This window comes from Neomonachus schauinslandi, chromosome 4, assembly GCF_002201575.2.
Source record: "Neomonachus schauinslandi chromosome 4, ASM220157v2, whole genome shotgun sequence".
Taxonomy (NCBI): domain Eukaryota; kingdom Metazoa; phylum Chordata; class Mammalia; order Carnivora; family Phocidae; genus Neomonachus; species Neomonachus schauinslandi.
Genome location: NC_058406.1, coordinates 173,056,778 through 173,066,773, shown reverse-complemented (window position 1 = coordinate 173,066,773; position 9,996 = coordinate 173,056,778).

The following is a 9,996-nucleotide window of genomic DNA, read 5'->3' as shown; positions in this document are numbered from 1 at the left end:
TTGACTCCAAAGAACAAATCTGTAAAAAAAAAAAAAAAAAAAAAAAACAATAATTATCTGGATTTGGATTAGTAGAAACGTGCCATCAGACTGAACACCCAACACATACAGTACAGAGCAAGACTTGTCTCCAGCTTCTGAACCCTGGCATCCATGCTTCTGCTGCTATGGCCTTGGTGGCCTGGGATGTCCTGGGGAGTGTTAACAGAAGGGCCCAAAGTCTCTTGAGCTGCTAAATTCTCATTTGTCTGCAAGAACACAGACTAGTTTTGTTTTTGTTTTTGTTTTTTTTTAAAGATTTTATTTATTTATTTGCGAGAGAGACAATGAGAGACAGAGAGCATGAGAGGGAGGAGGGTCAGAGGGAGAAGCAGACTCCCTGCCGAGCAGGGAGCCCGATGCGGGACTCGATCCCGGGACTCCAGGATCATGACCCAAGCCGAAGGCAGTCGCTTAACCAACTGAGCCACCCAGGTGCCCCGAACACAGACTAGTTTAACATTCCATGTCAGTCACTGGCAATCAACATTTACAAAACTCAAACCTGGGCTTAATTATCGAGTGTTTATTATTCATTTCAGCCACATGTATTGAGCACTTATTGAAATATAGGGCCCAATGCGAGTTCATGTGAAGGATAAAATGATGAATGACAATTAGGACAGTATTAAATCCTTACATTTGTAAGGAGCTTTACTCTTAACAGAAGACTCTCACATATGTTATCACATGTAATCCTCACACACCAGTGAGAAGTCATTTATTATCCCAATTTTGCATATAAAGAAACATGTATGTCTATGATATTGTGACTTATAATAAGAAATATATATTTGGTCTACCTCCTCTTTTCTGGCACAGAGCACCTAAAACCCTTGGAACTTCCTAAGTAATGAGAATCATCAAGGTGTCTTTTGTTATGTTAATTAGATTACCTAGAAAGCACCAAAAAATGGCGGCTGTTTACCAGTGGATTTTTAGAGGTTTGGAACTTTCAGTCCCACTCTTAGCCTCCTGGGAGGGGAACAGGGCTGGAGGTTGAATCAGTTTACCAATGGCCAATGATTTAATCAGTTACACCTTTGTGATGAAGCCTCCATAAAACCCCAAGAGGATGGGGTTCTGAGAATGTTCAGGTAGGTGAACACTGGAGGTACAGGAAGAATGGTGTACCTGGAGAGGGCATGGAAGTTCCATGCCCCTTCCCACATACCTTGCTCTACATATCTTTTATCTGGCTGCTCCTGAGTTTATCCTTTCATAATAACCTGGCACTCTAGTGAGTAAAATGTTTCTCTGAGTTCTGTGACCTGCTCTAACATTTAATCAAACCCAAGGATGGGGTCATGAGAACCTCCAATCTATAGCCACTCAGAAGAACAGGTGACAGGTGTCTGAACTTGTGACAGTTGTCTGAAGGGGATGGTGGCCTTGCAGGATTAACCTCTCCAACTGTGGAATCGGATGTGCTCTTCAGGTAAACAGTGTCCAAATGGAGTTAAATCATAAGTCACCCAGATGGTGTCAGAGAAGTACTTGGTGGTGTACACATCCTTGGAATTGGCTATCAGAACACAAAACAATGTCCGAGGCCGCACAGCTAGTATTTGGCACAACTGAGATTTGAACTCACTGTTTTTCATGTCAGAAAAGTTAGCCATTTCCTGAGTTCTAAGGGTTTGTCATTCTGTGAGAGAAATAGAAAAATAACTTGAATGTGAGGCAGAAGTGTTGAAAAAAGAAAAAAAATCTTGTGGGAGATAAGGAAAAGGAGAGGTAGACACTGCCATCTCTTCCCTCTCAAACTTTTTCCACTGGCTTGGCAGCCTAAGTGGGGGGACAAAACTTTCCCAGCAGAAGACACCATGTGCACTGAGGCAGCTCAGGTATGCAAGAGATGCAGCCCATGGAAGCATGTAAGTACCATAAACAGATCTCAAATCAAAAGGACTCAGGCTGTAAACCTTGAAAGAAGGAGATTTTGAGTAAAAGGAAGGTTTTTTTGCTCAAAACCTGACCCTGTCATGGACAAAGACCATGAGTAAATTAGCATTGGTGCATTAGCCTACTTATGAGACAGGACTCTGAATAATTTATATTGAAGCCTTGGCAGGTGGGAGACCGTGAACCAATACTGCCTGAACTCTGAGCACCCCTCTGGACAACCATCAGATGAACAGGACGAGACTGTCTCCTTTCAAGGCTGATGGCTATATGTGAGGGGAAAAAAGGAGACACAGTAAAAGAATTCCTCACTCAGCTACTTCTCTGCAACTCTTTGCACTTTTGTGTCTGGGGGGGCGGATTTCTGCATTTCCCAAGGAGACTGCAAGAAGTGACTTCCTGGTGCCCTACCCACCTTGAGTTGACTCCACTGTCTGATATCACTGTGCTTTTGGTTGTCAAATGACACTTAACTTCCCTCTTCCACCTGCCCCTACCTGATGACCTCTACTGATAATGGTGTAATGGTGCCTCAAACTCTTTGCCAAAAGGTAAGGAAAGGATTTCAAGTTCACTTTCCAAGTGAGCACATCGTAAAGGTAAAGGGAGAAGGATGAAAGAGTTTGTGTGATTTCCCTTTACCAATGATATGACGGTCTCCTTTCTTCCCCCATCTAGGTGGCACTATCCTGTGCCTTCCTCTCCCTGAGCATCCAAATTCTACCCATTAGTTGAGAATTAGCTTACAGCCTGCACCACTGGTGAAGGTTTGTCTGATCATTCTACCACCATTAACTTCATCTATCCCTGGAAAAACTTCAGCAAGCTGGGCACAGCTGATTGCCTAACTTTAGAGTATATGCTACCTCTTTTCTGTGTCACTTTGTCTTTGTTTTTCCATCCATGTTGAATAAACTTGAGTCAGGAACTATGTGATACAGCAAAGTGGAAATAATATGGGATTTAGAGTCAAGGAGACTAGGTTTGAATCACAGCTCTACCTTTCGGCAGCAGTATTAGTTGGGAATTGATTTAAAAAAATAAAGCAGAATAACCCGTACTAATATTGGCTTATACAAATAGATTAATTTTCTTCCCATAACATTGCCACAGAAGGCAACACAAGACTACTGTAGCTACTCACAGATATCATTAAGACCCTAGACTCCTTGCATCCTCATGCTTATGGACTCATGGTTACAAGATGCCTGCTGAACTTCCAGGAATTACCTCCAGGTCCTAAGAAAAACAGCAGGGCAAACACAATGGTGGTTTAAAAAAAATAGAGTGTTCCAGTCGAGGTGGTCCATTTTTAATTAGGAAAGCAAAAGTTTTCCTGGAATCCCCACCAGCAGACTCACAGTTACATGCCATTGACCAGAACTGTGTTTAACGACCTCCATTAGCTAGAAGAGGGCTGAAAAGAAAGAAGCTCAGGAAAGTTAAATAATCTCTTTTAACCTCAGTTTCTAAATCTTAAAGATAGGAGAAACAATGCTTGCCTTGGGTTTTTCTGAGAGTGAGTGGCACATAGCAGGTGCAGGTGCTTCATAAATTAAGAATAATAAATAAATAAATAAATAAATAAATAAATAAATAAATAAATAAATAAATAAATGTATTGTGTAATTATTGACCACCTTCAATGACCTAGTCACAAAAAAATAGATACCATTTACAGATTTTACTTTGAGCTAATAATAACTATGCAAAACCTTGTAGATAAAAAGATAATTAAAGCCTAATCTTTTCCCTCAAGGAAGCAATAATCTAGCAGGAAAAACACTTTACGTAGACATATAAGTTCAACGAAATGTACCAAGTTGCCATGTGACTATATTTACAAAGGAGAATGGGAGCATGGAGAAGAAAGAAACTAACAGTACCTATGGATTTAGAGAAGGCTTCATGGAGGAAGTGATGAACAACTGAAACATAAGGAAGGTGTAGGAATTATTGAGGTAAAGAAGAGAGAAGGGTACCCAAGAAGGGGAATCAGCATATACAAAGGTACACAGATATGAAAAAGCTGAGCAGTTTCATGGCAAGGCACAAAAAATGTCAGGCACAGGTTAAAGATGACTCACCTTCTCTTCAGGAAAGTTACTGTGGTAGAATTTGAATATATGCCAGGCCGTATTTCACATAGCTCACAAGCATCCCCACCTCCTAGAATTCACATCCTTGTGTAATCCCTGTCTCTTTCTGGGCTGGATCTAGTGGCTTACTTCTAACAAACAGAAGACAGCAAAAATGATGGAATGTCACTCCCATGATTAGGTTACAAAAAACTATGACTTTTCATCCTTCCATCTTGCTGGTATTCTTTCCCTTGCTGTGTGTTTTCTCTCCAGTGTTTGCTCTGATGGAGAGGTCATATGGCAAAGAACAGAGAGCAGCTTCTGGTCAACAGCCAGCGAGAAATAGAGACCTTCAACCCAACAGCCCATAAGGAGCTGAATCTTGTCAGCAGTGACATGAGTGAGCTTGGAAGTGGATCTGTCCCATTTGAAGCTTGAGACAAGGGCAGGCCCAGCGGATAACTTGGTTGGAGCCTGTCAGAGCCCCTAAAGCAAAGGCCCCAGCTGAGCCATGCTGGGGTGCCTGATGACAGAAACTGAGCTAATAAACGGTGGTTGTTTTCTGTGGGGAATTTTTGGGTTTTTGGGGGGGAGGTTAATTTAATTTTATTTTAATTCAATTAATTAACATATAGCGTATCATTAGTTTCAGAGGCAGAGTTCAGTTATTCATCAGTTGCATATAACACCCAGTGCTCATTACATCACGTGCCCTCCTTAATGCCCATCACCCCATTACCCTGTCTGCCCACCCACCTCCCCTCCAGCAACCCTCAGTTTGTTTCCTAGAGTTAAGGGTCTCTTATGGTTTGTCTCCCTCTCTGATTTCATCTTATTTTTCCCTCCCTTCCCCTATGATCCTCTGCTTTGTTTCTTAAATTCCACAATGAGTGAAATCATGATAATTGTCTTTCTCTGATTGATTTATTTCGCTCAGCATAATTCCCTCTAGTTCTATCCACGTTGCAAATATAAGATTTCATTTGTTTGATGGCTGAGCAATATTCCATTGTATATATATATATATATATATATATATACCACATCTTCTTTATCCATTTGTCTGTTGATGGACATCTGGGCTTTTTACAATGTTTGGCTATTGTGGACATTGCTGCTATAAACATTGGGGTGCAGGTGCCCCTTCAGATCACTATATTTGTATCCTTTGGGTAAATACCTAGTAGTGCAATTGCTGGGTCGTGGGGTAACTCTATTTTTAACTTTTTTGTTTTAAGCCACAAGATGTTGGAGTTACTTGTTACACAGCAATAGATAACCAGTACAGTTGCAAGGTTTTATTAAATACCTATATGGTACCTCACTATTGTCATACTTTCCATATAAGAAATTCTAATTGACCAAATTGATCCTATTACCTTCTGACTGTTCCTCCCACTGCCTTGGCCCTACTATTTCCCCACCTCCAAGCACTATTGCTGCATGCTCACCAAAAGTACCCTCCCCGTCTCCTCTACACACCAAGTTTTAACTCCAGCAAAGTCCACCTGGACTGTCACCACTTCTATCTTTCTAGATATTATTAGATTCTTCTGGATTCCTACATCTTTCGTTTGCAGCTCACCCTCTACCACTCGAATCCTTCACGGACTTGAGGCACTTTTGTATCATAGATATTTCATCCAATGTATTATACTCTAATGTGTACAAAGTTTCTAAAAAAAACCTTTTGGCCAACTTTCTACTTTCTCTTGCATCTCTCTGAGGCAACAATATTGGTCTTCTAGAATTACTGGAACATACGAATAATGAGAGGGTTTCTAATAGGTATTCATTCAACTAATATTTACAACATATCTATGCTACTGCTCCTGGCACCATATGTAGTAAAAGTTTTCTAAGAAAATGGCCCCTTCTCTTTTTTTTTTTTTTTTTTTTTTTTATTCATGAGAGACAGAGTGAGAGAGAAAGGCAGAGGGAGAAGCAGACTCCCAAGGAGCAGGGAGCCCGATGCAGGACTTGATCCCAGGACCCTGGGATCATGACCTGAGCCGAAGGCAGACGCCCAACCATCTGAGCCACCCAGGCGCCCGGCCCCTTCTCTTGAGCAACAAATAATCCAGCAGGAAAAATTAAAAAAAATTATTCTAATTGGCCTCACTACCAGCTCATCGTACAGGCTTTCTGTGAGAGGCACAGGGCATACTGGTGTCATAGGCTACGGGGGTCATGGACGGGTTCCCTGAGAGGCCACAGAGGGAATTTGGTATACAGAATGCTTTTTAAGGACTACCGTTGTGATCTAGCCCTGTGGAGAAGGAAGTAGGAGTGGCCAGAGGGAGAACTCAAGATATAATACTGGCCGTGCAGCAGCCTCAGTGAACGCCATGGAAAGTTCAAGCTAGGACGGCCCTTCAAAGCAGTCCCACATTGGAATATCATGGCCAGGCCTATACCATGCTTCAATCATTCAGTGAATGTGGACAAACCAAAAGGGATGTGAACTCAGGTGAGTCAGCTGTGTCCAGCTGAGCAGCCCTGAGGGGCAGGTGGCTGAAGGCTGTGTGCTAACAGCTCTTCCAGCAGCTGCGGAAGTATGCCCTTCCTTAAAAAGAGGATCTGGGCATTACTTTAAGGAAGTATGCCCTTCCTTAAAAAGAGGATGGTAATCCAGCAAACCTGGGGACGAAGAAATCGTGGGTGTAGACAATGCATTTGCAAATCTGATTGGGCAGGATGGAGAAAGGACAGTGACTACACATATACTTTAGGGAAGGAGTCTTTCTGGTAGTGCTGCTTTGTTTCATTTTTCTATTAGAAGACGAGTGATGTCCGTATGGAGGGAGAAGGTGACAATATAGGAGAGGAGAAGGATATAATTAGCAGAATAAAGCAGGCTTATTTATCTTTCACCATATAGAACTTTTTACACTTCAATTATAGCACTTATTCCATTATAATATACTTAGTCTTCCCCATTCTACTGTGATCTACACAAAACCAGAGACCCAAATAATTCTCAAATTGTATCCTTTGCATCTAGAACTGTATATGGTTCATAGTTAGCATGTAGCTGTTAGGTCATTGAGTTGAACATTAAAAAATGAAGAAACCTAAACCATTGAATATTACTTGTTAATTAACTTAATAGTTGACAAGAAGAAATATCTAAACATTTTATGTTTTTTAAAGAACAATATCCCCTACCTACTGTGTAAATGCATCTTTCCGCTGGTGTGGAGCAGGGGAAAAGGCGCAGATGTTTCTTGCCGTAATTATGTTAGATAATTAACAGACCTGGATTCTGGTGGCCCCAAGGACCTATCAGCTTGTCGACTCATTATATAAATAAGAGAATCTAAATTAATACATATGCAACTCAGGATTATATATATACATAATGAGATTTTGAGATATCTTAAACTGTCTTAAAGACCCCCTTCTTTATAATGTCTTTTTTCTCTTTTGAAGTATCAGCTGTGAAAGATGATTAACACACAGCTTATTGGACTGGAAACCAACTAAATCAATGTTGTATTCTTTAAGGCTAGAGCACTCGCAAGGAACAGTTTTTACAATATTTATTTATCTTTCATAATCTCCAATGGACAGATCTTTACAATTGATCTGTCAAGGGTCAGTGAAGAATGAGGGAAATTCTTCTCACAGTTAACCTTCATGGGACCTTTATTTCTTGTTGGTGTTTGTGTTGTCTGTTTCTCTGTGGCTGAAAGGAAAAGCAGCATTACAAGAACTATTTGTCGTGGTTTTCATTCCTGGAGCACCGGAAGAATGTAAAAGAAGGTGGAATTAATGGAAGAGCATCCTTCCAGATTCTCGTAATTCTCCACAGATGCATCTAATCCAGTGTGGGATGTGAGAAAAGAATACTGATTAGCAAAATGGATCTCTAAAATGAGCCTGTGAGGCACTCACCGTTTGGGGAGTTCATGATTATGTAAATCTCTGACTCTATATCAAGGGGTTTGGATATGTGCTCAACAACAGCAAAATACCAAATAGACTGTTTCATTCCAAATATTAGGCCCTCAATACTTATATTTCAAGAAGGAGAAACTGCCATAAATAACTGCACCATATTTGGGGAGGTTTTGGCTGCCAGTCCTGAATACACCTTAAAGGACCACTGAAACTTCTCCAAGATTGCTGCAAGATAGAAATAGAGAGCCAGAAAATTGAGCCATTTTTTAATCAACACATTAGAACTTAGACATGTTCTTGGCCAACTTAAAGTGGTCTCTTCGAGAAACTACAAACATTCCCACAAAGTTGCCATTACCCAGGACATTTTGGGTGTCCCTCTTCCAGAATTCTTTTCAGGTTGTTGTTCAAAACATGTGCTTTTAAATAGCTTCTGTGGCAGTAATGAGATCTGCATACTCAAACGTGGATTTGTTTTTTGAAGTTTATTTTTCCATTTGAAACAGTCAAAAGCCACTCAGAGCTGAGCTTGAACAAAGAGCTAGATGACGAAGGTGGGTCACAATCCAGTTTGACTCTGACTTTATGGACTGAATTACTTAGTAGTGCTCTCAGAACCTGTCCAAAAAGGTAACTACCCAAGGGGGATTGCAGAAATAGCCTGAGTAAGGGAAAACCAAAAAGAATAAATGTGCAGCCTTCCCAAGAGAAGATCTTTGGAAGAAGAAAAAACTGCACTCATAAGTATGAGTCCAGACATGCCTGTTGAAAAGCCCTCTTGTTCATGTATTCACTAATTTAGCAGCATGTTCAGGAAGTGTTACTGACTACCCACCAAGCCCTGGGCATAATCCTGGAAGCTGGAGACATTCAAACCAATAAGACCCCCTCTCTTCCCTGAATTATACACAGTCTAGTTGGTGAGGCAGACATTTAATGGAGTGTTATGGAAACTGAGAAATCCCTTTGATAGACACATGCATGGGCATCATAGAACCACATGAGACTGTGACCCAGAATAGGTCATGACACCCTTAGCCATAGTCTCATGTTTCTGGAGAAATTTATCTGAATAATATGTTTAATATTATAAGTTTATTAATTATAATATATAATATATAAATAATATTTTAATGCATAATATAAAATACACAGGATCACAAGGAAGGCAATTATATTGAAATGTAGTTATCAAAATATTTTAAGTGTATGTCTTCTTAGTTAACTTATTAAAATAAGATCAGTGGGCCTAATAACTACTATAGTTACCAGATAGTGAAGAATATAGTCAATATTTTTAGATATTTGCAATAACTATAATGTCTTAAAAAAAATCTGTGCTTCCTTTGGTAACAAAATCTCAAATACTGCTAATACCAGTAAGATTTGTTAACAACGTTCATAATTAAAACAAGTGACCAATTTCAGTTAGAGGTTAATGAAAATAGAAATAATTTCCCCATGTTTGGCCCTCCTGAGTTTCACCCATGGATCCTTTGGGGGAAGGTGAACCCTTGTTAAGAACCCCCATCTAATGGATAATCCCAAAGCTGAGTCCCAAATTAGTGGTGAGGTCAGGGAATCTGGGTAGACACATGAAGACCTCCCCAAGCACTAAGGGCTGTGTAAGCAAAGGCACACAGAAAGGAAACAACATGGCATCTTTGGGAGATATTCATGTCGTTTCATTACTAATAAATGGTATTTTGTAATATTTCTAGAGCTGATGACATATGATTTTGTTTCATTCTATTATTGTATGTTTGTGCAAGAGCCAATGGAATATTATCCACAAATAGTTCATTTTCTAGGAAGTGTCAGCTTTGGGACAACTGTCATCCTGTTTACTATGGTGTTGACAAGATTACTCAGACAAATTGCACAGGAGGGGGCCTGGATTCTAATCCTGGCTTCTGACTTTATTTACCTCATTGCAGGACAAAATATTAATTCCCTTATATATTCATTTCATCAATACTTCTTAAACACCTATTATGTGCCAAGCACTGTGCTAGGCTCTAAGGGTATCAAGATGACTAAGTCACAGATTCAACCTTCAGGGAGTGCA